General features: G+C 41.7%; 1 non-coding gene across 1 annotated transcript; it reads left to right on the top strand.

Annotated features, from left to right (window-relative positions):
• Window positions 1–22,452: 22,452 nt before the first annotated feature.
• Window positions 22,453–22,571, top strand: LOC145416174 (5S ribosomal RNA). The gene has a single exon (XR_013900218.1). It is a non-coding gene; the product is annotated as a 5S ribosomal RNA (ribosomal RNA).
• The last annotated feature ends 1,109 nt before the right edge of the window (window positions 22,572–23,680 follow it).

Here is a 23,680-nt window from a genome sequence, read left to right as displayed (position 1 = left end):
GCTCAATATGGACAATTGGATATTGCACAACCAGCTGACTGTGTGGTGAGGCCGCCTGCGGGTATTTATAGACACTTGGCCAATCACTCTACAACACTTTATAATTTTCTCGACCCGTATAGAACCTTGAAGAAAATTCAAGAATTTTCTAAAACCGATTCTAACCCACTAGATCCTTCGAGAACATTTTACATTCTGCGTTTCTTTTGAATTGTCTATATCCTCTTAAAAGTTTACGTTTAGAGCAACGTCACGACGACTAACCTACAAACATCCGTTCGCTTAAATTTTTGTTCCCCCGGGGAAACAAGATGTCTCCCAACATGTTACAAACGTAGAGACTGATAGAAGAAAATCTGAATAGTAAAACAACACTGATATAAGTGAATAATAAGAAAATTATATGTTAATATTCTATATTAATAATAAGAGCATACTAGTTAATAGGGAGATTATTTAACTAAATTAACGTACATAAAAGGATGATAAAGTACTAACATGTTACTATGACGAATAAAAAAACTACAATACTATAATAGCTGGTTATACAGTAATCACAATGGTATCCCGAGAGAATAAGGTTTCGTAAGAACTAAATAATGTTCACACAATTAGTTGGGTGTCCACTCGTCTTAACACAATTCAGCACTGTATAACAGGGGTGGAGTGGGCCACGGGTTATCCATTTCGCCATGTTCCCACTCAAATTCTTCAGTTTCAGCTTCAGGTTGCAGTTTCTTCACGTCACTTTCACATTTAACAAGTTTCAGTTTTCCTTGTTCCATGTTGTAACCTAATCTCATAGTCTTTTTTCCCCATGTTTAATACAGCTGTGGAAAAAAAAATTCTGATAAAAAATCCTAACAGTGTTAATGCACTTGGAAAATATACAAAATGGGAGTTAAAAAAAAAAAAAAAAGAGTGATGCAGGAAGTGAGACATCTGAACACCCACAGCATTAAAACTGTTTCAGTACCCGGTCATGTCTCGCTTAGGAGAGGTAATACATTATCAATGAAGAAAATAGAATAGATATTTAAAGGTGCAAAGTTTTCATAGTTATGCGAATGAATAGCATAATGCTAACGGGCTGGGTATGCAGAGAGAGAATTTGACTTGAAAATGCAATAGTCTGGGACAATATAAAGACCAGAAACTTAGAATGGTTTGACAGGAATATTCAGACAGGTAACATTAACGAATGATGGTTTACTAAAATAATGGTAATGTACAATAAGTGGGTATGAAAAACGGATACGTTATGAGCTGAGGCGGAAGAACATGCAGAAGCATTAGTCTTGACTGAAAGGATACGTACTAATGCATTCTCACAAGAGGTAGCTGTGATAGGTAAGATATTAAAGAGGAATGCATGACACAGACGAAGGGCTTGAGCAACGGTCCAACTCGAGTGTGAGAGATCTGATGTGACAACAGTCAGAGACATATGGTCTTGAGAGAGAAGAATGAATTCAGAGTACACAGATGCAGTACAGAGAGAGTCACTAAAAGGTAGAGGGAAGGAATTAGTTGGAAGAGACTGAGGATGACTGCAGAATGAACAGGACTATGAACCATGATAGTCGTGGAACGCAAGGTAGCTTCTAGTACAGGATAGTGCAGTTGTGGACTTAAGAAAGGAAAAATCAGATGAAGGCTAAAATTAGTGCAAGCCCATTCCAAAACTACACGAAGGATTGACACCAGAACAACGTCTAGGATAAACAGCATCTATTAACAGATGAATCGACTGCTCTACTTGTAACATTAATGATTGGAGGGACAGAGATAATGATTCAAGATGAATGCTGATATAGATTATTTCTGTGACAACATTAATTTTATGATTCAAAATCTTTGGTTGGGTGCCCATTTCATTCACATGTGTGACAGCATTACCTAGTAACTTATGGTGAACATTCAGCAACCTATCCTGAGTTCCAAAGGGGATGCAAATGTTTCTAATTGTTCATGATATGCTGACAGTTTGCTAGATGTGGCTAAGCCAAAAACACCAAAATTGACTCTACCACGGAGATCAAAGAGATTTCACTTTACACGTGAAGGTGCTCTTCCGAAAGGGTCACTATGAGACAGAGAGGCATTTAAACTACTGAATAGTTTCTCAGTCCAAACATGTTTCCATTGACGATGGTCATACAGTGGAACCCTAAAAGATTCATTCACATGTTTGTTTACGAAGGAAGCGAGTAGGAATCATAACTGTGGTGGACAGTTGACTAGCATATTTAGGAAGTTATTGTGTGACTCTTGCTGCAAGTAGTGAAATATGTCAGTATGTCTGAGTGTATGATGTCTTACTCCGCGCACCGCACGTCTGAGAGTTTGTTTGCTCAGTCCTGAGTTGTTTTTTTAACTTTCATTCCCGCGTGAATTGTGCATTGGATTTCGCCTTCATATGATGTTCTTATGATACTCTCGTGTAGTTTTCATGTGTATTACTGTAAGTTACGCAGTACCATCTTTTACATCATGTTTCCCCATGATCGCCCGCACCATTTCACTATGCAGTACTTCCAATGATTACCCCACTGTTGCATTATTCTATGTAACCCCCTCTCTCGCATATGGGCAGTCAGAAAGTGCGTGACAGGTTAGCTTCTCCCCGGCCCCAGATTGAACCAGACACTCGGTTTTTGTCCGCCTGCCCCCCAACTTGAATTAAGGTATGTGTTGAGCCGAGTTGTCTCCCCAAAGTTCTGATACTTGGAGACTGTAGGTCACTGATGTAAGTAGTGTCTGGCTTTTTCTTCCTCTGTTGCAACCATTTACTACTGGTAGCATTACCCTGTGACTTGGTATACTTTCCCCAGCGTAATTCCCTCAGTATTTTACCCCCAGTGCTTTACAGGCGTTATCATGTGACCCACAGTGTTGATAGTGGAGTTTGTTTCAGTGTTTGTTTGTCAACTGCCTTTTTAGTTTTAACTTTGATATGAAGGTGTCAGATAAAATAGCACTTGATATATCAAAAGCATTTGACAGAGTATGGCACCGGGCCTTATTGTCTACGATGTCACACTATGGCCTTGCATCACTGGTTCCTCCAATTTCTTCTTACCTTCATAATAGAAAAATAAGGGTCATGGTAGATGGGATTTATTCTCAGGTTCATTCCATAAATGCTGGCGTACCTCAGGGATCAGTTTTGGCGCCAACCCTCTTTCTCATTCATATAAATGACCTCCTATCTGTCACTCACAACCCAATACACTCTTATGCTGCTGACTCGACCTTTCATAGATCTTTCACATTTAGTACCTCCTTTACACAATATGATATTGTAAATTCCCAAATAAACACAGCAATTTCTCTGAACTAGGATCTTTCTAAAAATAATCAATGGGGACGAACAAATCTGGTCTCATTTAATGCTCAGAAAACAAAATACATTAATTTCTCCAATAGAAAGAATCCCTCAGATTCTCACATAATTTTAAATGATGTCAATATTCCCATATCCACTATAATTGATATCCTAGATGTTACTCTAAACTCCAACCTAAGCTGAACAGTTTATGTTAAATCCCTTGCTAAAAATGTTTCTAAAAAATTGGGACTTATGTACAGAGTTCGTGAGTTCTTCACTGACGAACAGATGGCAACAATATACAAAAGTCATGTGCGTTCTCAGATCGAATACTGTTCACCACTGTGGAGTGGATGTAGAGCGGTTGCACTGAGGCAGTTGGACAAAATTCAAAATAATGCCATTAGATTAATCAACAGTCCTGCCATTACGCAGGACCTTGCTCCATTATCAGTACGTAGAGATGTTGCTTCTTTAGCATTATTTTATCGATATTTATACCTTAAATACTCTGACGAACTGGCTTCAATTGTGCCTCCCCTTCACATTTTCTCCCGAAATACTTGGGCAGCTGGGAGCGCCCATGAACTCTCACTCTCTCCCCCGCAATGCAGAACCTCTGCTTATCAAAATTCATTTATCCTCAGAACTACTACTCTCTGGAATTCACTTCCTGAGAGTTGCTTCCCACAAACATTTAATCCACTTCAGTTTAAATCCAGTTGTTATAAATATTTTATGTATGAAGGATGCCTTTAGGCACATGGACTTACTGTTTTTCCTTTGTTTTTCCTTCCTCCATTCAATATCTATGTAAAAAAAAAATCGGTTTGGAGTTATTCTTTTATTAACACCAGGTTTAACTCAGTAACAGGAGTCTCGTTGAATGAGTGGGTATAACTTACCCAAAATCTCCTATTCTTTATCCTCATATCATAGCTAGTTCGCTTCTGTTTGGCCAAATCTCTCTGGATACTTAGCTAGATCGTGTCGGAATGACAGATGACGACGGGCTAGCGGTCTTGGTCAGGTTTGCCAGGGACTGTCCAAGCGTCGTGATGCAGTTATTTACAACATGCAGCCTGAACGAGCTTAAGGGACAGACTGAACAATGGCGAATGTCCTCTCCCCCATAGAATTCAGATATGCTACACATTAATTATAATTACTTAAATAAATTGAATTACCTCATGAAATTCAAAAAGAAGTTCTAGCTTAAAATCTTGTTTTCAGATATGAATAAGATAAACTATTCATTTTATGTATATTAAGGTATAATCTCTTCTCCAGCTTTCCACGCCACCACACTGAGCATGAAATATTCGGTCCTTCGAACCGAATTCGAATCAGTGCTCAATAATTTTGGGAAATTTATTCATATATTTACATTATATTTGTCGACAAAATGTTAAACGCAGTATCATTTAATTTATTTGTAATAAGGATTAATTATTAACCAGGAACTGGAGCAGAGCCCTGGGTTAATAACCAGCTTGAAATAGCATTAAACTTTCTCTGGAATATTCTGCTGCTTTCAACAGAGACAACTATTTTAATCTTCCTCTTCCTCTGGGGGAAAATAATTTCCACAAAAGGAATGCTAATAGTTATTACATCCGTTACCCCCCCTTCCATTTGTGAATCTATACAGTGTTTGTTTTGTGTGTGTGTGTGATTTTCTACATTATATGTATCACCCTTTATTATGTCTTTCCATTATTCGCCGGTGATCATACTGTAATTCCCTTGATTTATTTCTCGTTTATGACTCAGAAGGTATTTGTGTGCACGGTCAGTTATTTAGCGGTCTGTTGCACCTGTTTAAGGAGTAACAGGATTATTGGCGGTTGAGACAGGGCGTTTTTTGTGTACTGTTTCAAGCATATTGATTTTCCTCTGGTCTTAAATCTACTAGGAGTTGGTATTACTTGGTCATGTGAGAAATCTGTGAAGCCTTCTGAAGTGTTATTTGTGGCACAACAATCTATTCAGTATGGATCCCGTTACTAGTACCTCAGTTAATTTCCCTGCACTATCTATTAATGACCGGGATTATGCCATTAGTTTTGCATCCAGTAAACCCTCCTCTGATGATCTGGACAATTGGTTCTCTCTGACCTTAAGGTGTTAGAGCTCTTTTATCAGACTGAGATTCCCCAAGATCAGTGTAATAAAGTCTGGCTCTTCATTGCCCTTAAAAAACAAGATGTTTGATGATTCTTATGTATCGCCGAATCCTGGAGAATTTAATGTGAAGCCAAGTGGTGAGATGACAGGTTCCCAAGAAAATCTGTATAACCGGTCTTACATTAGTCAATAAGGTAAAGTTCCTTCTCAGTCTTGGCCTACTTCTACATTCCCTCCTGGTGAACCTTTGATCCCCTTGCACCTTTCAGTGCCTCCAAATTTGTCATCCAGTGTTTACGATAAATTGTGAGAGATGGAATAACACCATGAATAAAAAAAAATAATCCTTGGAAGCACAATGGCTGGCTATTCATCAACAAGAGTTGGAGCTTCAAGTTCAGTCAAGCTCTCATGTTTCAGCCAGTGCTAATCAAAGTGGTGAACGCAATGACTTTGCTGACCGTTTTTCTGATCACTTGAGGGTCCTTCCCCCATTTAATGAAGCAGATGTCCTTGAGTTTTTCACCTTTCTAGAAAACTGACCAAGGTTTTGAGTGGCCTCAGTCTCAGTGGTCAATAGCAGCTCAAACTGCTTTCAGGGGTAAGGCTAGGAAAACATATGATAACATGTCCTTTGACCAGTGACAAGATTACTGACTCTTAAAGGAACACAGTATGAAAGCATACGGATGTACCCCCGAAGCCTATCGACAACATTTCAGGAAATTGCAGAAAAAAAAAAAAAAAAAAAACAGAAGAAACCCACTTGGACTCTGCCAAGAGATTGGAACATGACTACAATAAGTGGCTAAGAGGAATGGGCGCATCAACTAGCTCAGACCATGCCAGTTTCATTAAGTTGTATAATATGATGTTACTTGAACAATTTTTGAGTAAGCTTGATAGACTGAGTTCGATCTCAGAGATAAGAAAGTTGATCAAGGGGATTTACATTCAGCAGCCTTTGAAGCTGACGCTTATGTTGAAAACCGGAGAGCTTGCTTTGCCAGTACAGGTGACTGGAATGGTTCTAAGCCTTACTGTATAATCGTTCCACCCACACTAACCAGGCTCAGCCTAACCCTTAGTCTTTTCCAAAGTTCACTTTTCCCAAATCACCAACCCCACAATCCAGGAGTCAAAATCTTTCCGTTATGTCTCACAGAGCACCCCAGACCCCTAGTCAGAAATTCTTTGGCTCACCTAGCAATGCTTGTACTTATTGTGAGAAGTCAAACATACAGTAGAAAGTCTGTCTATCTATCTATTGCCGGACGCCTTAATCCCGTAAAGGGTGGCCACAAACAAATTGCCTCCATGTCGCCCTGTTCCCCGCCATTTCATTGATCTGCTCCCAGCTCACACATCCCTCTCTCATATACTTCTCCACTCCATCCCTCTATCTCATCCTTGGCCTCCCCCTCCTTCTCCTCCCCTCCACCTCACTCACATACACTCTCCTCGTCAGTCTCTCACTCTCCATCCTCTCCACATGGCCAAACCACCTCAATGTTTTTCTCCTATCACATCCACATCCACACCACAACGCTCCTTCATTTCCTCATTTGTCAGTCTGCCTCTCCATGTGACTCCAGATGCTCCTCTCAAGTAACTCATTTCCACTGCTCTCACTCTTAACTTCTGTCCCTCCAACAAAGTCCAAGCTTCACTACCATACGTTAGAGTTGGTATCACAATACTGTCATGTAGTAGCATTTTCACTTCCATGCTCACTTCCCCGTTTATTCTCACTGCTTTCAAGGAACCAGCAACTTTTCTTCCCTGTTGTCCCCTTTCAAGCACTTCACTCTCTTAATTTCCATCCTTACTCATCACACTGCCCAAGTACTTAAACACACTCACATTTTCCATCTCCTCCTCATCCAGCCTCACTGTACTTTCACTGACTTTGCTTCTCTCGAAGACCATAATTTTACTCTTCCCTACATTCACCTTTAGATTCCATTTCTTACACACTCTCCCAGACGCATTTTATCAAGCCTTGCAGCTCCCCTTCGTCTTCACTTAACAGCACGGTATCATCCTCAAACAACAGTACAGGGAGTTTCCAAATATTGCCCTCTCTCACTAGGACTGCTCCAACATCCACTGCTCTACCTTGTATCTCTCTTATAACCCCATCCATATACATATTGAATAACCATGGAGACATGACACATCCTCGTTTCAATCCAACCTCAAACAGAAGAATTCACTCAGTTCACTATCCACATGCACTGCAGCCTTAGCACCCCCATACATACTCTTCACGGCCTTCAACAACTTCCCATTTACTCCATTTATTCTTACATTCCACAATCCTTGTCTATCCACCCTGCCATATGCTTTCTCCAAATCCATGATGGCCGTGTACAACTTCTTTCCCTTCTCTAGAAACCTTTCCACTAAAGATCTAAGAATGAATATCTGATCTACACAACCACATCCCCTCCTAAAACCTCCCTGTTCTTCTCCAACTAATTCCTCTGTTATATCCCTAACTCTGTCAATAAGTATCCTACCATATACTTTTCCTATTACACTAAGAAGACAGATGCCCCTATGATTACCACACACTTCTTTTTCCCCTTTTCCTTTGTACATTGGATTAATTATACCTGACTTCCAATCCTCCGGGACTCTACCTTCATTCCAGGCCAATCTGCACATCTTCCACTTTCATTCTACTACTATCTCTCCCCCAAGCTTCAGCATTTCACCACCCACTCCATCAATTCCTGGGGCTTTCCCCATTTTAAGTTCTTCATTGCTTCCATATCTTCCATCCTACTGATTTCTTACTCTCTTCTCACATTCCTCTTTCTCCTAGCCATTCTCCAGCCACTTATACTTGCAATACTTTCATTATCTATATTCAGCAATTCCTTAAAGTGTGCTTTCCATCTGCTCACTTTTTTTCCCTTCTCCACTAGTAATCCACCATTTTTATCTTTCACTCCCCAGCTAACTTCTTTGGCACCCTGTCTAGCACTCTTTACCAATTTCCAGAACATTTTCTTACATTCCCTCCACTTTGTACTCAAGTTCCTTCCAAATTCCTCATCCACTCTCTTCTTACTTTCTCTTACTAATCCTTTCACTTCTTTCCTCCTCTCTCTATATAACTCTCTCTTACGTCTCACAACTTCTTCCACGCCCATGTTTCTCATCCACTCACTTTATGCTTTTTTCTTTTGTGTCACAGCCTGTCTCACCTCTTCATTCCACTATGCTGTTCCCTGCATCCCCTTTCTTCTTCTCTTCACCCCACACATCACCTCGCATGCTGCACAGATTAGTTTCTTCTGTGAATATCTTGCACACACCTTCCATGTCCCCCATCTGTTCCAGTCCATATCTACCCAGTCGCTCCTCTATTTCCCTCTTATAATTATTCAGCCTTGTTTCCATCCTCTTGTAACTTTTCCACTCTCCTTGTATGAACTACTTCCTCCTGTCCTTCCCTTCTTTTATTTCTCCATTTCATTTCGAGTTTGATTCTGACCACCTCCAAGTGGTGGTTAGAAAGTCCACTCCCCCAGCCTGTATATACTCTTTCATCCATTACACACCTTCTCATCCTTTCATCCACACACACATAATCATTCATTGCCTTCTGATCATTCAGTTCACCACCCACCATTCTCATCACTCGCCATGTATACCTATGGACCATTTTGTGCCTGAAAAGGGTATTAGCTACAGAATCACCAATCCACTCCCGGCACAAATATCCACTAAAGCACTGCCATTCTCATCCATCTCTGCAGGCACACACCCCTCACCAACTACTCCATTCACCTTCACATTCCCCACTTTTCCATTCATATCTCCAATCAAAAACACTCTCTCATTCCTTTCAAACTTTTCCATGCACGCTTCCACATTTGTCCAGAACTCTCCTCTCACTCTGTTTTCACGATATTGCACTGGTACATACACACACACAATTGCCCACATTTTAGTTCAACTTTCAATCTTACCCACACAATCCTTGAGCCAACTAATCCATACTCTCATATATTCTCCTTCCATCTGTTACTCACAACAATACACACTCCTTCTTTTGCCCTCTCATTGTCACCTACTCCGTGCATGTAACCCATCCATGCACACATTCCCTCACACTCTCACCTCACCCTTTAGTTTCAGTCAATCCACATACATCCACTTTTGCACCCACAAGCACCTGGACAATCTCTCTTTCTTTCACCTCATCATATGCACCCCTTACATTTTATGTAGCTATCAGTAACATGTCCTTTGTTCGGTTCTTAGTCGTCACCTTGTGGTCAGTCCTGGTCCGAGGCTCCTTGTTCATATTTTTATTTAGTTGTTTTCTGGGGAGGGACACTAACCCTGCGCCAACACTCTTGTTGTCACATAAGGAACACGTGTTGGTGGTTATAGGGTTACCACCCAGTGTTGTAAATGCTTTCCTGGTTTACAGAAAATCGTTTGGCTTGCCACTCAATGCAGAGTTACCCTAAAAACAGAGTATCATTACACTAAGTTGGTGGATGATGGGCGCCCCCACCTACCACCTCTAGAAAGTTGCTGTTGGTTTAAGCATGGTTGCCCTAACCATCGGAATAACTCCAGTGTTATTAGTTTCAAAGCTGGTGATAACCTTGCTTAACTTCCCGCCCCCATGGGTAACCCTACTTCTAAGACAGGAGAGAATAGTGGTGTGAAGGACACCTGGACAAGGCATAGTCCCCAGCAGCAAGATGGAAAGGTGTATGGTGTTAAGTCCGAGAGTGCTGACGTAGTGTTGTCAAGCATTGTCCTTGTCTCCTGTGTTTCTGTTTGTCTCCCTTTATGTCCCCTGGTAAGGTGGTTTTTGATAACGTCACTTATGATGTCACCATACTTGGAGACACAGTGCTTTCAAATGGCCTGCTGCTGTGTTTGTTTATGGACCAAAAATTCTGTTTGGTATTGAAACAGAGTGGTGGTGCTGGACCGTTTGGGGTGAGTCTCCTATCAAGTAACATTAAGGTAATAGTTACACTTCCTTGTAAAGAACAAGTAACATTTCTTCTGTAGGCATACATTTTTTTTTGTGAGAGGAATCGAACGTTTGTTTAGATGGTGTTAGAGTGAAGGAAAATTCAGTATAGCTTGGTTTAGCTAAGAAGCGAGCACTGCTATATGGTATGGCCGAGTTGTTTGTAATTTTCTGTATTCGTTGGTGACACTATTAAGTCAGTTTAGCCATTAAAAAAAAATAAAAATGTGGATTTTGTGTAGCTGTGTTCCCGCACTGAGAGCATCACGCGAGCCTTTCTATGGCTGACGCGATCGGAAGCTGGACACAAGTTGGGCGAGAGAGGTGTGGGGAGAGGGCTAAGGTGGTTCAGTGGTGGACTTCCCCCTAGGTTCTTTCACTACGACCCTCATTGGGATTATTCTTTCTTATTCTTTCCTCACTCCATTAGAGTGTGGTTTAAGTGGGGACCTGGAGAGTTGCGGTGATGTGGTTTTCCGAAGTATTAGCATTCAAGTACCAGAGGGTGGGAGGTCTTACTGTGTCTTACTGGTGTCGTGGAGCCCCAAGAAGAGTAACCTAGTGGAAGCGTGTCGCTCACCATAGAAGGTGGTGATGACGGACTGATCTGTTAAAGCAGATCTTCTAGCTATACTGTATGAAGATTATTTTTCCCATTGGGTACCTAAGTAGGTTGGAGTTGTGAATTAATTTTACATTTTATAAGTGTCTGTGTTAAGAAGTGGTAGTGACTAGTATGTTAGGAGGTAACATTATGCTATATGAACTCTTTGCCATGTGCACCTAAGTAGCTTGGGTGTGAATTATTTTGTATCTTTATGAGCATTACGGGGTAACTTTCTATACTGTACAAACACTATTTTTGCCATTGTGTACCTGAGTTGTTGGGCCGTGAATTACCTTTGGTCTATAAGCCTTTACCAAGGAGGCACATTTTTTTGTTTTATCACAATTAAATATTTGGTGGGTTGTGGTGAATCATCGTTACTGGTTTGCAACCCTTGTAGGTGCCTGGGCTGAATTTATTGTATTACCTGTCAAAGTTTGAGGTTCAAGAATTATATAACCTGGTCTTGAGGGTTGCATTTTCTTCTCCCACCAAAATAATTATCTCTTGTGGCGTCTGAAAAGGGTCAAATAAATCACATTCTGGTCAAGGCGGTACTGTATATTTTTTTGTTGAGTCAGCTTACTTTGGCAGTCAGGTTGGTCTTCCACTGTATGCTCCGGCCTATGCTACCACATTGTCTCCGAGGAGGGCAGAGGAAGAGCAATTGTGCCAGTTTTGAGACTTGACCCTGTAACCCAGTAATTTTTGTGATCGGGAAGTTTGGCATTCCATCATCACCCTTTTTTCTTTTCCTTATCGATGGTCTGTGTGTTTTTATTTTTTTTTTCCTCCATGCCACCACACTGGTGGCAGCGGTGGGATAATTTTTGGTGAACTCTTCAGACATTCCAAATAATTACTGATGAAAGATATTACTTTTGTTGGGAATTATAAGTCTTAGGAGTCTGTTAATGATCGAACTATAGGCTACCATTCCTTGATAATCTTAACGTATGAAGGGTTATGGACTCTACCAGTGAAAATTTTGACAAGTTGTGCTCCCATGCCAACATGATACATTTGAACCATATATGTGTAAGATCTAGTGTGTGATTTACTGTAAAGATTTTACACATTTTGGGACTGGAACCGAGTATCGGAGGTCATGCACGGCAGATAACTTGATAGGGTTTTTCTTCTCTTAAAAAATAATCGGACATGGATAACAGATCAGAGTATTCAGCTGATATGTCTTTTGATGGACCAGGTCAAGGCTTAATAGCCATAGATGTGTGTATGGCTGAAATTCAGTCACTTAAGGTAGAACTGAATAATTTGTCACAATCTATACAGAACAGACAGGACCATTTTGATGTGTATACAGACCGAAACAGAAATTGAAGTCCTTCTCAGAGCCCTGAGTTAAGCAATCCTTTCCTTCAAAACTTTAAATTGGCTCCCATGAGCACATCAGTAGCTAAATAATAGTTAGTTAGGAACAATAATGAATATTTGCATCACCGTAAGCCTCTGTGAAATATGTACTGGGACAACTACTTGTCCTTCAACCTCGAGTCGATGGTCTGAAACACTTTGAAGGATCTTAGTGCACTCAGTGTGCCTCCCATTAACTCCCCACAGGTAATGGTTCCTAACCAAGGCAGAGATGGACCAGACATTCCAGTGCTAAGTTGTAAAGATGTCAATGTAGTCAACATGAAGGATCTGTATGATTTACATGCCCAGTCCATTATTTACCACCTCATAATGCAAGCAGAATTGGTATCATCAGACCCGTTCAAGAGCAAAGCGATTGCTCTAATGAAGATGAACAAGGAACTGCGTTTTTTCATGACAGCAGAGTTGAGTAAACTGAATCGAGAGGCAACATTTTCTGATATAGCAGATGCGCTGCGCAGAGAGTTTAAGGGACCTAGTAACGTAGCTGATTTGTACAGAGAACTTTGTCACATGGAATATAGTTTGGAAGAACCACCTTGTAGGTTTGTGCAGAGGTTCAAAACTCATTTCAAGACTATCTGTCGTAACCACCCTATGTTGACCCCTCTTTGTGAAGAAAAATTGTGGAAAAAGATCATTCTTCACAATGTTCTCAGTGAGATCAAACAACTTGAACTGTTTAAAGATGTAGGTATGGAAGAGACGTTCCTTATTGAGTTGGAAAGGGAAAGAAGTTATCGAATGGGTCTTAGGGTCGCTGCAGTATTTGACAAATGGGGTAGTAAAGAGGGTCAACCTAAGAATTCCCTAGGAAAATCACCGTCCATGGTAGAAGCCAAGCAAGCCAGGGATTCGAGTTTGGTCAGAGGGCCATCCAGATTGTGTGGCTGGTATAGTGATGGTAGTAGACACCCTTCGTATGAATGTCCACAAAAACCCACCCCTTCTGTTGTTTTGACTGTCTTCAGTCTGCTTCCAGAAGGAGACATGATGGTTGTCCAGGTAGAACCAGTAAAGCACTCCTTTTTAATGTTCCACCTCCCCCAGTTGCAACCCAGTGGACTCGAAATTCGAATACCACGGAATGATTAGAGGCCCCCAAACCGGACAGCTTTTCAGATTTACCACAATCTTCTCAACATGAAACCAGATTTGAGTCTGTCCAATCCCTTGAAGAGGCTGATAAAATTTACACCATTGCAGAGATTTCTACTCCTGTTATCTTGCAATATCTTGGTTCCCCAAAAGTTAAAGCTTTTGTTGACCCAGGCTCAGTCGCTTCCTTGATTACTCAAAGTGCAGTAAGATGCCTACATTTGAGCCCCACTGAGTGCACTAAGATCCTTCAAAGTGTTTCAAACCATCGACTCGAGGTTGAATGACAAGTAGTTGTCCCAGTACACATTTCACAGAGGCTTACGGTGATGCAAAGATTCATTATTGTTCCTGATGATTATTTAGCTACTGATGTGCTCATGGGAGCCGATTTATTTGGTAGAGCTTTGTTTTCACGGAACGGACAGAGTCAAAAGGTGGTTTGGGGAGGTCGTTCATATCCAATCTACAATGCAAAACCCCACTCAGTTAATCAGGTTTGGTTGCAAAAGAATAGTACAGTCCTTAGTGACCCAAATGCAGACTGGGGTAAAAATAATCTGGTTGTTTTTAATGCATCAAAGACTCAGATTTTACACCTATCAACCCGACAAAATCTTCCACAGGTATACCCACTAATGTTTAATAATATTCAGCTTAATCCTGCATCATGCTTGAACATGCTGGGGTTTCCTTTACAAGGGACTTATCTTGGAAAGATCATATTACATCTCTTGTAAAATCTGCTTCCAAGAGATTGGGTGTGCCAAGCCGACTCCGTTCCTTCTTTACTCCTGCACAATTGTTGACTCTATACAGGGGTATTATCCGCCCCTGTGTGGAGTACAACTCTCATGTGTGGGGAGGCTCCCCACATACAGCTCTTCTCAATAGGGTGGAGTCAAAGGCTTTTCATCTCATTAACTCTCCTCCTCTTACTGACTCCCTTCAACCTCTGTCTCTTCGTCGCACTGTTGCATCTTTATCTCTTTTCTATCGCTACATCAATGGTCACTGCTCCTCTGAACTGTCTGCATGCATTCCTCCACCTCTACGACGGGTGCATAGCACCCGTCTAGCAGCAAACTCTCGTCCCTTTTCTGTCCAACTCTCTAATGCAAGAGTTAACTGTTACTCCCAGTCCTTCATTTATGCAACAGGTCTACTCTGGAACTGTCTCCCTCTCTCTGTATTTCCTGCTTCCTATGATCTCCAATCATTCAAACGCAGTGTGTCCAGGCATCTCGAAATGATCGGATCTTGAATTTGGCTCTCTTTTGTATTTTGTTTTTCTCTTGGAAGGAACAACAATTGCGGGCTCGCGGCCTTTGGTTCCTTCTTCCTCGCATTAAAAAAAATTAGTAAGAGAGTTCATATTAATCCCTCAGAAATGACTTGTGTACATATCACAGACAAGAGGCTCAAACCGGGTCAAACCTTGCATGTTGGGAAGTGGCCTAATCTTCAAGGAAAGTTGAACCATGTCTTAACAATCCAAGCGTGCTGTGTAAAGGTAGATGATGAAGCAGGGTTTGCTATTCCTGTTATTAACCTGTCAACAATTTCTGTAATTTTGAAACCTGGGCAGATAATTGGCACTTTTAGGGAAATTAGTGACAGTGACGTGGAAGCTTGTGATCCGCCAGAGGGTCCCAGCAAAGATTACGAACGAGAGGATAGTAATAGTAAAGTTAATGTAGTCACTATTGGTAATGCCTTACTGCTACCCACATATAGATGTCGCGTGTGAGTCTGGCAATCGTCGCACAGCACTTAGTTCAATCTTGAGAGATTTGAACTGGTCCTATCTTAATCAGTCACAGAGAGATATATTGCGTGGAGTAAATTTAGATCACAACCAATTGTTTGTCCTTAATCCATTAGAACTTAGTGAACTGAAGGTGCCAGAAGCTCACCTTGAAGTGATCAACTGTACTCCATTGAGAATGCCTTTATATCGCCACCCCGAAATGGCTAAAATGGTGATTACCGAGATGATTGAGAAAATGATAGAAAAAGACGTGATAGATGAAACTTCTGCGTCGTATTTTGCCCTCATAGTATTGGTAAAAAAAAACCGGATGGTTCTCTCCAAATATACATTGATTACCGTGCCTTAAACAAGAACTTATAAGTAGGCATACAACCTCTTCCTCGGTTAGATGACTTAGTTGAGACTAGTGCAGATAAGAAGTTTTACTGTAGTTAAGACATGAGGGATGCTTACTACCAAGTGAAACTAGACAAAGAGTCACAAGACCTGACTAATTTTTCAGATGGCCAAAATTTGTACAAATTTAAAAGACTACCTTTCGGCTTATCGGTTAATCCGGACATTTTCACGTGTGCAATGCAGCAAGGGTTAGTTCCATTGGTGAAGCAAGGCTGGTGCTGCAATTAATTAGATGATGTAGTTTTGTGGGCTGATTCTTTTCAGCAGATACTAGAACGATTAAAACAAACTATTTCTAGATTAACTGACATGGACATGAACTTAATGTTAGCAAGTGTGCATTTGGCATGAGGCAGATTAAATTTTTAGGGTACATCGTTTCTGAGCATGGCATCCGTCCAGATCCTAAAAATATTGAAGGTATCCAGAGGATACCCCGTTCTAGTAATGTTAAACAAGTCCGAAGATTCATGAGAATGTGTAACTTCTATCGAAAACACATTCCTAATTTAGCCTATGTAGCCAGTCCAATTACAGGCCTGTTAAAGAAAGATGTTCCATACAAAGGGACGAAGGAGTGTGAAAAAGCTTTTTTGGCCTTGAAGAAAACCGCTGTCAGTTACCCAGTCTTGGTCAAAGCTGACCAAAATAAGTCTTTTGATTTACGTACAGATGCAAGTAAGACTCATATTGGGGCCGCATTGATGCAAGTAGACTCTGACAGATCTTTAAAACCAATTGGATATTTTTCAAAGAAATTGAATACGACAGAGAAAAAATTCCTAGACAAGGAAACGTCTGTCATCGTAGAGGCTTGCCGGTTCTTTTTTCCATATCTTTGGTGTACCGTAAACCTTTTCTAGTGGTAAGAGATCATAAACCTTTGTTGTCTATATTCAAGAAGAAACTAAATGTCCACGTATGTCCCGGTATATTTTAGAAATGAGAGACTTTTATTTTCGAATAAGATACAAAAAGGGAGTTCAGCACAGCGTACCAGATGCTCTTACTAGACCAATAGGTGCCATCACTCAGGTTGGGGAGAATACTATTCAGGATATGCCAGTTAAAAATTCTGGGATTGACTGCTGCAAAGATCCATTTGGCCCAGAAGGAAGATAAAGTTTTTTTCACCAGTACTTGACTGCCTTGAAGGGGGGCAACTCCCTAAGAAACTTAGCGGAAATAGGCCCATTTCCTCCACTGAGTTGAGGGATGGCCTCTTGTACCTAAGAAATGTAGTTATGAATATAGTAAACTTGTGCCTAGTTGTACCACGTTCTTTAGTCCCAATAGCATGTTTCTTGGCCCATTATTCAGTTCACTTAAGACAACATAAGCCTGTGAATCAGGCCCGTCAGTTCTTCTATTGGCCTAGCTAATTGCAGGATGTAACCAAATTTGTAAAGTCATGTAAGCTTTGTCAGCATTTCAAAGGTCAAGGTGCTATTGTTCATCACTGGCACGAATTGCCTCCGGTGGAAGACAATGGACAGAGAGTTGCTGTAGATCTTATTGGCTTACAAAACAGTAAAAAGGGTTACTGTTACTGTCTCACAGTTGTGGATCATTGTTCCAGATACATTCGTTCATATCCCCTCAAGAGAAAGACGACACAGGCAGTTGCTACCGAATTTAATAAAGATAATTATCTGTCTTTATGGAAAACCTAAGGTGGTGATAATGGATAATGGAGGCGAGTTTTCTAGCCGGGAGTTTAAAGAGTTTTGTCAAAAGGCAGAAATCAAACAGGGCTGTTGCTTGCTATACCACCCTCGGGGAAACTCCGTCCTTGAGAGAACACATCGGACCTTGAAGACAGGTCTTGCCATTTTAAGTCATGAACATTAAAATAATTGGCCTAGTCATCTCACTGAAGCTGTAAAAACTTTGAATGAAACAGTGCATACATCACTAGGGACCTCACTGTTCTTCACATTTTTTGGTAGACATCCTAACCGTGAAGTAGGGCAATTTCAACTTCCCAGTGATGAGGAAAATGATGATGAGCCATTTGATGTAAAGCATTTGTTAAAAGAAACACAGCAGCGTATGACCTCTAGTTACCTACAGAAGGCTAATAAAGTGCGCAAGAACCAATCCCTGGAAGTTGGGACTTTAGCATGCGTGTACATAGGAGACCCTATCTCTGGTACCGCAGCTAAAATAAACAAGAAGTGGAAGGGCTCTATAAGATTGATAAAGTCATTGATGGTGGTAAAGCTTACAGATTAATTAAGCCTTTTGATGATAGTACCTTGAGTGAGCTGCAGAAAAGTTAAAGGTGTATGTTGAGCGTGATCCTATTTTGAGCCAGACCCAGTATGATTTTCTTAATGCTGAGGAGGAGACTAACATCTTACCTAACACTCGAACTAGGAAACCACCTGATAGGCTTACATACTAACTAGCCCATTGTAAATAATGTACAGTTCCTAGCCTAGCTCTAGTTTAAGAAAGATAGTGCGCTCCAATCTGCCCTTTGGTGAGTGGGCACCTTTACACTGACCCCATTCCTCTGTGATGTGCCTTCTTGTTAGTACTACTGGAGAGATTTTTTTCTTCTTTATGAAGAAGTGGGGGTTTTATAGCAAACTGGATGGGGTGTGGAAACTGCTCTACATTGATAGCAAGGCACTGCGGAATAAAGTTCGAATATAGGGTTGCCGTTTTTTTATTTTATTTTATAGATAGCTAATTAGTATTCTTAGGGGTAGGAGTATGAGAGTGAAGTGTCTGCCTGAAGGTCTCTTCCTAGTTTTCCGAACAATATTCCTGTTAACCTCCGGCACTGAGCGTATGCTTACCCAGAATTGCAGTATAAGATTGAACAGGTGAATTCGAGGAAACTAGTTCTCTATAGGGCTGGAGAAGTTGTCAAACAGTTCATTCTCATCGTAGGGTAACAAGGGTAACATATATTTGGACCTCTGATTGTAGTCTATTGAGCAACCCGTACATCTTTAATTATGTACAAAGTCCAGCCTTGTGCAGAGCACACTGCCTTGCCAGGTATAAATTGGTGGTGTAAAAGAAAAAAAAAAAAAAAAGGAGGGGTGACAGTCAGCTTTCCTCGAGCTCGGTGATCATGTGATGACCCAATTTGCAGCATAGGAAATCTGACTGGGTCTATTAATGTTGGCGCACCTTTCTTGTTATGATGTATTGACAGTGCAAAGATGAGGTTCATGTAATGTACGAGTATTAAGTTTTATTGATGTTATTCTCTGCCAGAGGTATTATAAAGTACCCGAATTTTTGGCCTACCCCAGCTGTGGGCGGGTGTAGCGCCGGTGCTTTTAAAGTGTCCACCGCTGTGTTTGTTTATGGACCAAAAATTTGGTATGGTATTGAAACAGAGTGGTGGTGCTGGACCGTTTGGGGTGAGTCTCCTATCATGTAACATTAAGGTAATAGTTACACTTCCTTGTAAAGAACAAGTAACATTTCTTCTGTAGGCATACATTTTTTTTTGTGAGAGGAATCGAACGTTTGTTTAGATGGTGTTAGAGTGAAGGAAAATTCAGTATAGCTTGGTTTAGCTAAGAAGCGAGCACAGCTATATGGTATGGCCGAGTTGTTTGTAATTTTCTGTATTCGTTGGTGACACTATTAAGTCAGTTTAGCTATTAAAAAAAAATAAAAATGTGGATTTTGTGTAGCTGTGTTCCCGCACTGAGAGCATCACGCGAGCCTTTCTATGGCTGACGCGATCGGAAGCTGGACACAGGTTGGGCAAGAGAGGTGTGGGGAGAGGGCTAAGGTGGTTCAGTGGTGGACTTCCCCCTAGGTTCTTTCGCTACGACCCTCATTGGGATTATTCTTTCTTATTTTTTCCTCACTCCATTAGAGTATGGTTTAAGTGGGGACCTGGAGAGTTGCGGTGATGTGGTTTTCCGAAGTATTAGCATTCAAGTACCAGAGGGTGGGAGGTCTTACTGTGTCTTACTGGTGTTGTGGAGCCCCAAGAAGAGTAACCTAGTGGAAGCGTGTCGCTCACCATAGAAGGTGGTGATGACGGACTGATCTGTTAAAGCAGATCTTCTAGCTATACTGTAGGAAGATTATTTTTCCCATTGGGTACCTAAGTAGGTTGGAGTTGTGAATTAATTTTGCATTTTATAAGTGTCTGTGTTGAGAAGTGGTAGTGACTGGTATGTTAGGAGGTAACTCTATCTATGCTGTATGAACACTTTGCCTTGTGTACCTAAGTAGGTTGGATTTGAATTATTTTGTATCTTTATGAGCATTACGGGGTAACTTTCTATGCTATACAAATGCTATTTTTGCAATTGTGTACCTGAGTTGTTGGCCCGTGAATTACCTTTGGGCTATAAGCCTTTACCAAGGGGGCACATTTTTTTGTTTTATCACAATTAGATATGTGGTGGGTTGCAGTGAAACCTGTCCAAGTTAGAGGTTCAGTTATATAACCTGATCTTGGGAGTTGCATTTTCTTCTCCCACCAAAGTAATTATCTCTTGTGGCGTCTGAAAAGGGTCAAATAAATCACATTCTGGTCAAGGCAGTACTGTATTTTTTTTGTTGGGTCAGCTTACTCTGGCAGCCAGGTTGGTCTTCCACTGTATGCTCACATTGTCTCTTAGGAGGGCAGAGGAAAAGCAATTGTACCAGTTTTGAGACTTAACCCTGTAACCCAGTAATTTTTGTGATCGGGAAGTGTGGCATTCTATCATCCCTTTTTTTTCTTTACTTATCAGTGGTCTCTGTGTGTGTGTGTGTGTGTGTGTGTGTGTTTTTTTTATCTCAGTGCCACCACAACTGCAGTCACTTGCAGTTTGTTGGCGGAACCAATGGGAGCACCTGTAAAGACCACCGAGAATATACTTATAAGAAGTGTTGATGGGTTCCACAGTTACCCAAAAGTCACTGCTTCAGGAGGTAACTTGTGTGCTTGTTCCACATGGGAAAGTTCCTTGTCTCAGTGGAGTGAATGGAGCTGGGGCCTGACTGACTGCTCCCTACCTTCAATGCACCAGGCAAGGCTGCTGCACCACCCCTATACATCCTCACTGTGCACTGTCCAATTTCCACACTGTGTCTACAGAAGCCCCATTAACTCAACATACCTGTACATAATGCCATGCGTTAGTTATTAATTTGATTATTCAGTTTACATTACTTTATCTTTCAGGTTATTCAAACTGGTAGCTTATAGATAAAGTATTACAGAATATAACTTTTCCTTTTCAGTCTTTCCTATGAAAATTCCATGTCAGTTTTTCTATGATGCATGGTGGTTTTTCTCACTTTTTCCTACCAGTTTTAACTAGAAGGTTTGGAGGCTGGGGGAGCATTACTATCCTTACTATCCTTATCCTTCAGCATGTAGAATTAGATCTCGTTGTCATAGTCTACTCTGTTTCAAACAGCCTTGAAAGGATCATAAGACCTGTTGCTGTTTGCATTCCTTTGATATTGTCTGTGATCTTGTGAACTGTAAAGCAGCTGTTGGAGTTGTGGAGCATTTTGCTGTTCCAGGTGTGACTCTATTGTTAGGGAATGACGTAGCTGGAGCAGAGGTCCTTCATAACCCAGTTTTATCTGAGGTTCCAGTGAGTGTTAGTGGTGCAGCTGAGTTGGAGAGTAGGCACCCTGAAGAGAGTATGGTGTGTGCAATAACTAGATCTATGAAACGGGCAGCTGAGTGTGATTTTGATGTAACTAAGACTGTAGATGAGAGTGGGAAGAGTGAGTAGGTTGACTTCACTAGCCCCTACAATTCGCAATTCGATTGACTGAACTTCCTTGAAAACCTGTATATGGAGCCGATTTTTCGACTCTTACAGAAGTAAAAAGTTTTATGCCCAAGGTTTAGAGCTTGAATTTACACACCTTATGCCACAAACCAGAGCATTTTTGATCAGCTGGTTCATAAGCTATGGCATGTCAAAGTTGAAAAAAAAGTTACCCTTCCAGGCAGAGTGACTCCAGTTTTCTAAGTGCTCCCACCCATCCCTCCCTCATTCCTCCCCTCCCATAACCTTCCTCATTCACTACCATCACCCTCCTTCTCTTCCTCCCCTCCGCTCAACCCCCCTCCCCCCTACTCCCCTCCCTGCCTATCCCCCCCTTCAGAATTTTCCAGCTCAATTTTTTTTTTTTTAACACTAACATGTACAATAATTATGTCCATGTTCATCACTCACTCCCAACGCCCTTCCCCCTCAACCCCCAACACTCTTCCCCTCCCCACCTTCCCTCTCCTCGTCCCCTTCCCTCATAGCTGTGTAGCTGTCCGAAAAAAAAGAGCAAAAGCATGCAAAATCTTTTTCTTGGTGTTATACACTCCATCATCCCCTCTCCCCTCACCTCTTTCCCCCATCCCTCCCCTCAGAGGTGTCAAATCAAGTAGCTGTAAAAATTTCAGGGGAAAAAATAGCTAGAGCTACCCCCCTCCTGCCTTATCTCGTTCAGAATTTTCCAGCTCATTTTTTTTTAAACAGTAGCATGCAAAATAATTATGTTGGTGTTCCTCACTCACTCCCAGCACCCTTCACCCCAACACTTCTCCCCTCCCCACCTTCCCTTCCCCCATCCACTTCCCTCAAAGCTGTGTAGCTGTCAAAATAAAAAAAAATCATACATGAAAAACCATACATTCTCTGTTTCGTGTATCGGTGTATGCAGTTACACAAACAATAATCTGGTATTGAATGAAAACATGCGACATGAATAGTAACAATGACGGCCATACCACGTTGAGTACACCGCTTCCCATCCGATCAGCGAAGTTAAGCAACGTTGGGTCTGGTTAGTACTTGGATGGGTGACCGCCTGGGAACACCAGATGCTGTTGGCATCCCTACGTGTCAAGTGGGGTTGGTGGAGGATTAGTGCCCCTCCCTGTAAAACAATTAACTCTGAGCCCTTGGCCACCCCGTTTGGGATACGTGGCGTCTGGCAATGAATGAATTAAATGAACGTATGGTGGGGGGCGGGGGAGAGGTAAGCGGATGGCATACTACAGGGGGTGGGGGGTGGGGATGGGGTGGGGAGTGGCCTGGAGGGGTGGTACGGGGGTATAGAGGTGGGAGACAGACACATGACATAAAGGACAGCCAGAGAGGGAGTACAGGGGTGTGGAGGGTGGGTAGGGGGGATATACCCTTTCCCAGGGTGACAGGGAGGAGGGGAAAGGGGGGGAAAACCACGTTGGCATGATGGAGGATGGTGGGGGAGGGGGAGGGAGGGATCAGGAAGCGGTCAGAGGCGAGGGAAGGGGAGAGGGAACAAAGGTATTGGGGTAAAGGAATGTGGCGAGAGAGCGGTGGGAGAGTCCCCCCCCACCATGGGTAGGGGCTTGGATCCTACCCCCTCCCTACTCAGGACTTAGATCTTATTGGTTTGCATCGATATACATCACAATCGGGCCGAAGCCTAACGTATGTAGTTTTTTACAAAGGCCTCTCTATCGATCACATTCGGCATCTAGCGAAATCCTTAAAAAGGATCGATTGATCCTGTTAGTACGTCCTTTAGGGGTTAAGAGTAAGGAAATGGAGAATGCTGATACTGACCTCCTAGTTCGTGAAGATACTTTATGGCTGACTTGTATAATGATGATCCCTTACCTTCTGTAGGTGGTATTTCCTCAGAGAGATTAAACCATCTACAGGAAAATTATCCTGTTGTCAGCTCATTGCAAAATGTTACAGTGCCAGAGATGGAGAGTGAGAAGTGTTAGTGCTTCTATATAAAGGATGAAATATTGTGGAAATGGAGACCCCCTTATGATAACGTTGTGGATGGGACATGGGACTTTCACCAGATTGTTGTACCTGAGTAGTGTCATCAAGAGCTTATCTAGATGGTCCGTGACATGCCGATGGCTGGTCACCTGGGAGTATGCAAGACCGTGCAGAGACTCCGCACACACTTCTACTGGCCCCACATGGCAGAGAATGTGAC

The sequence above is a fragment of the Coenobita brevimanus genome, chromosome 104 (genome assembly GCF_032717465.1).
Source record: "Coenobita brevimanus isolate Jiangsu-jjx chromosome 104, ASM3271746v2, whole genome shotgun sequence".
Lineage (NCBI taxonomy): Eukaryota > Metazoa > Arthropoda > Malacostraca > Decapoda > Coenobitidae > Coenobita > Coenobita brevimanus.
Note: the sequence above shows the minus strand (reverse complement) of the source record. Positions and strands in the feature narration are given on the sequence as shown.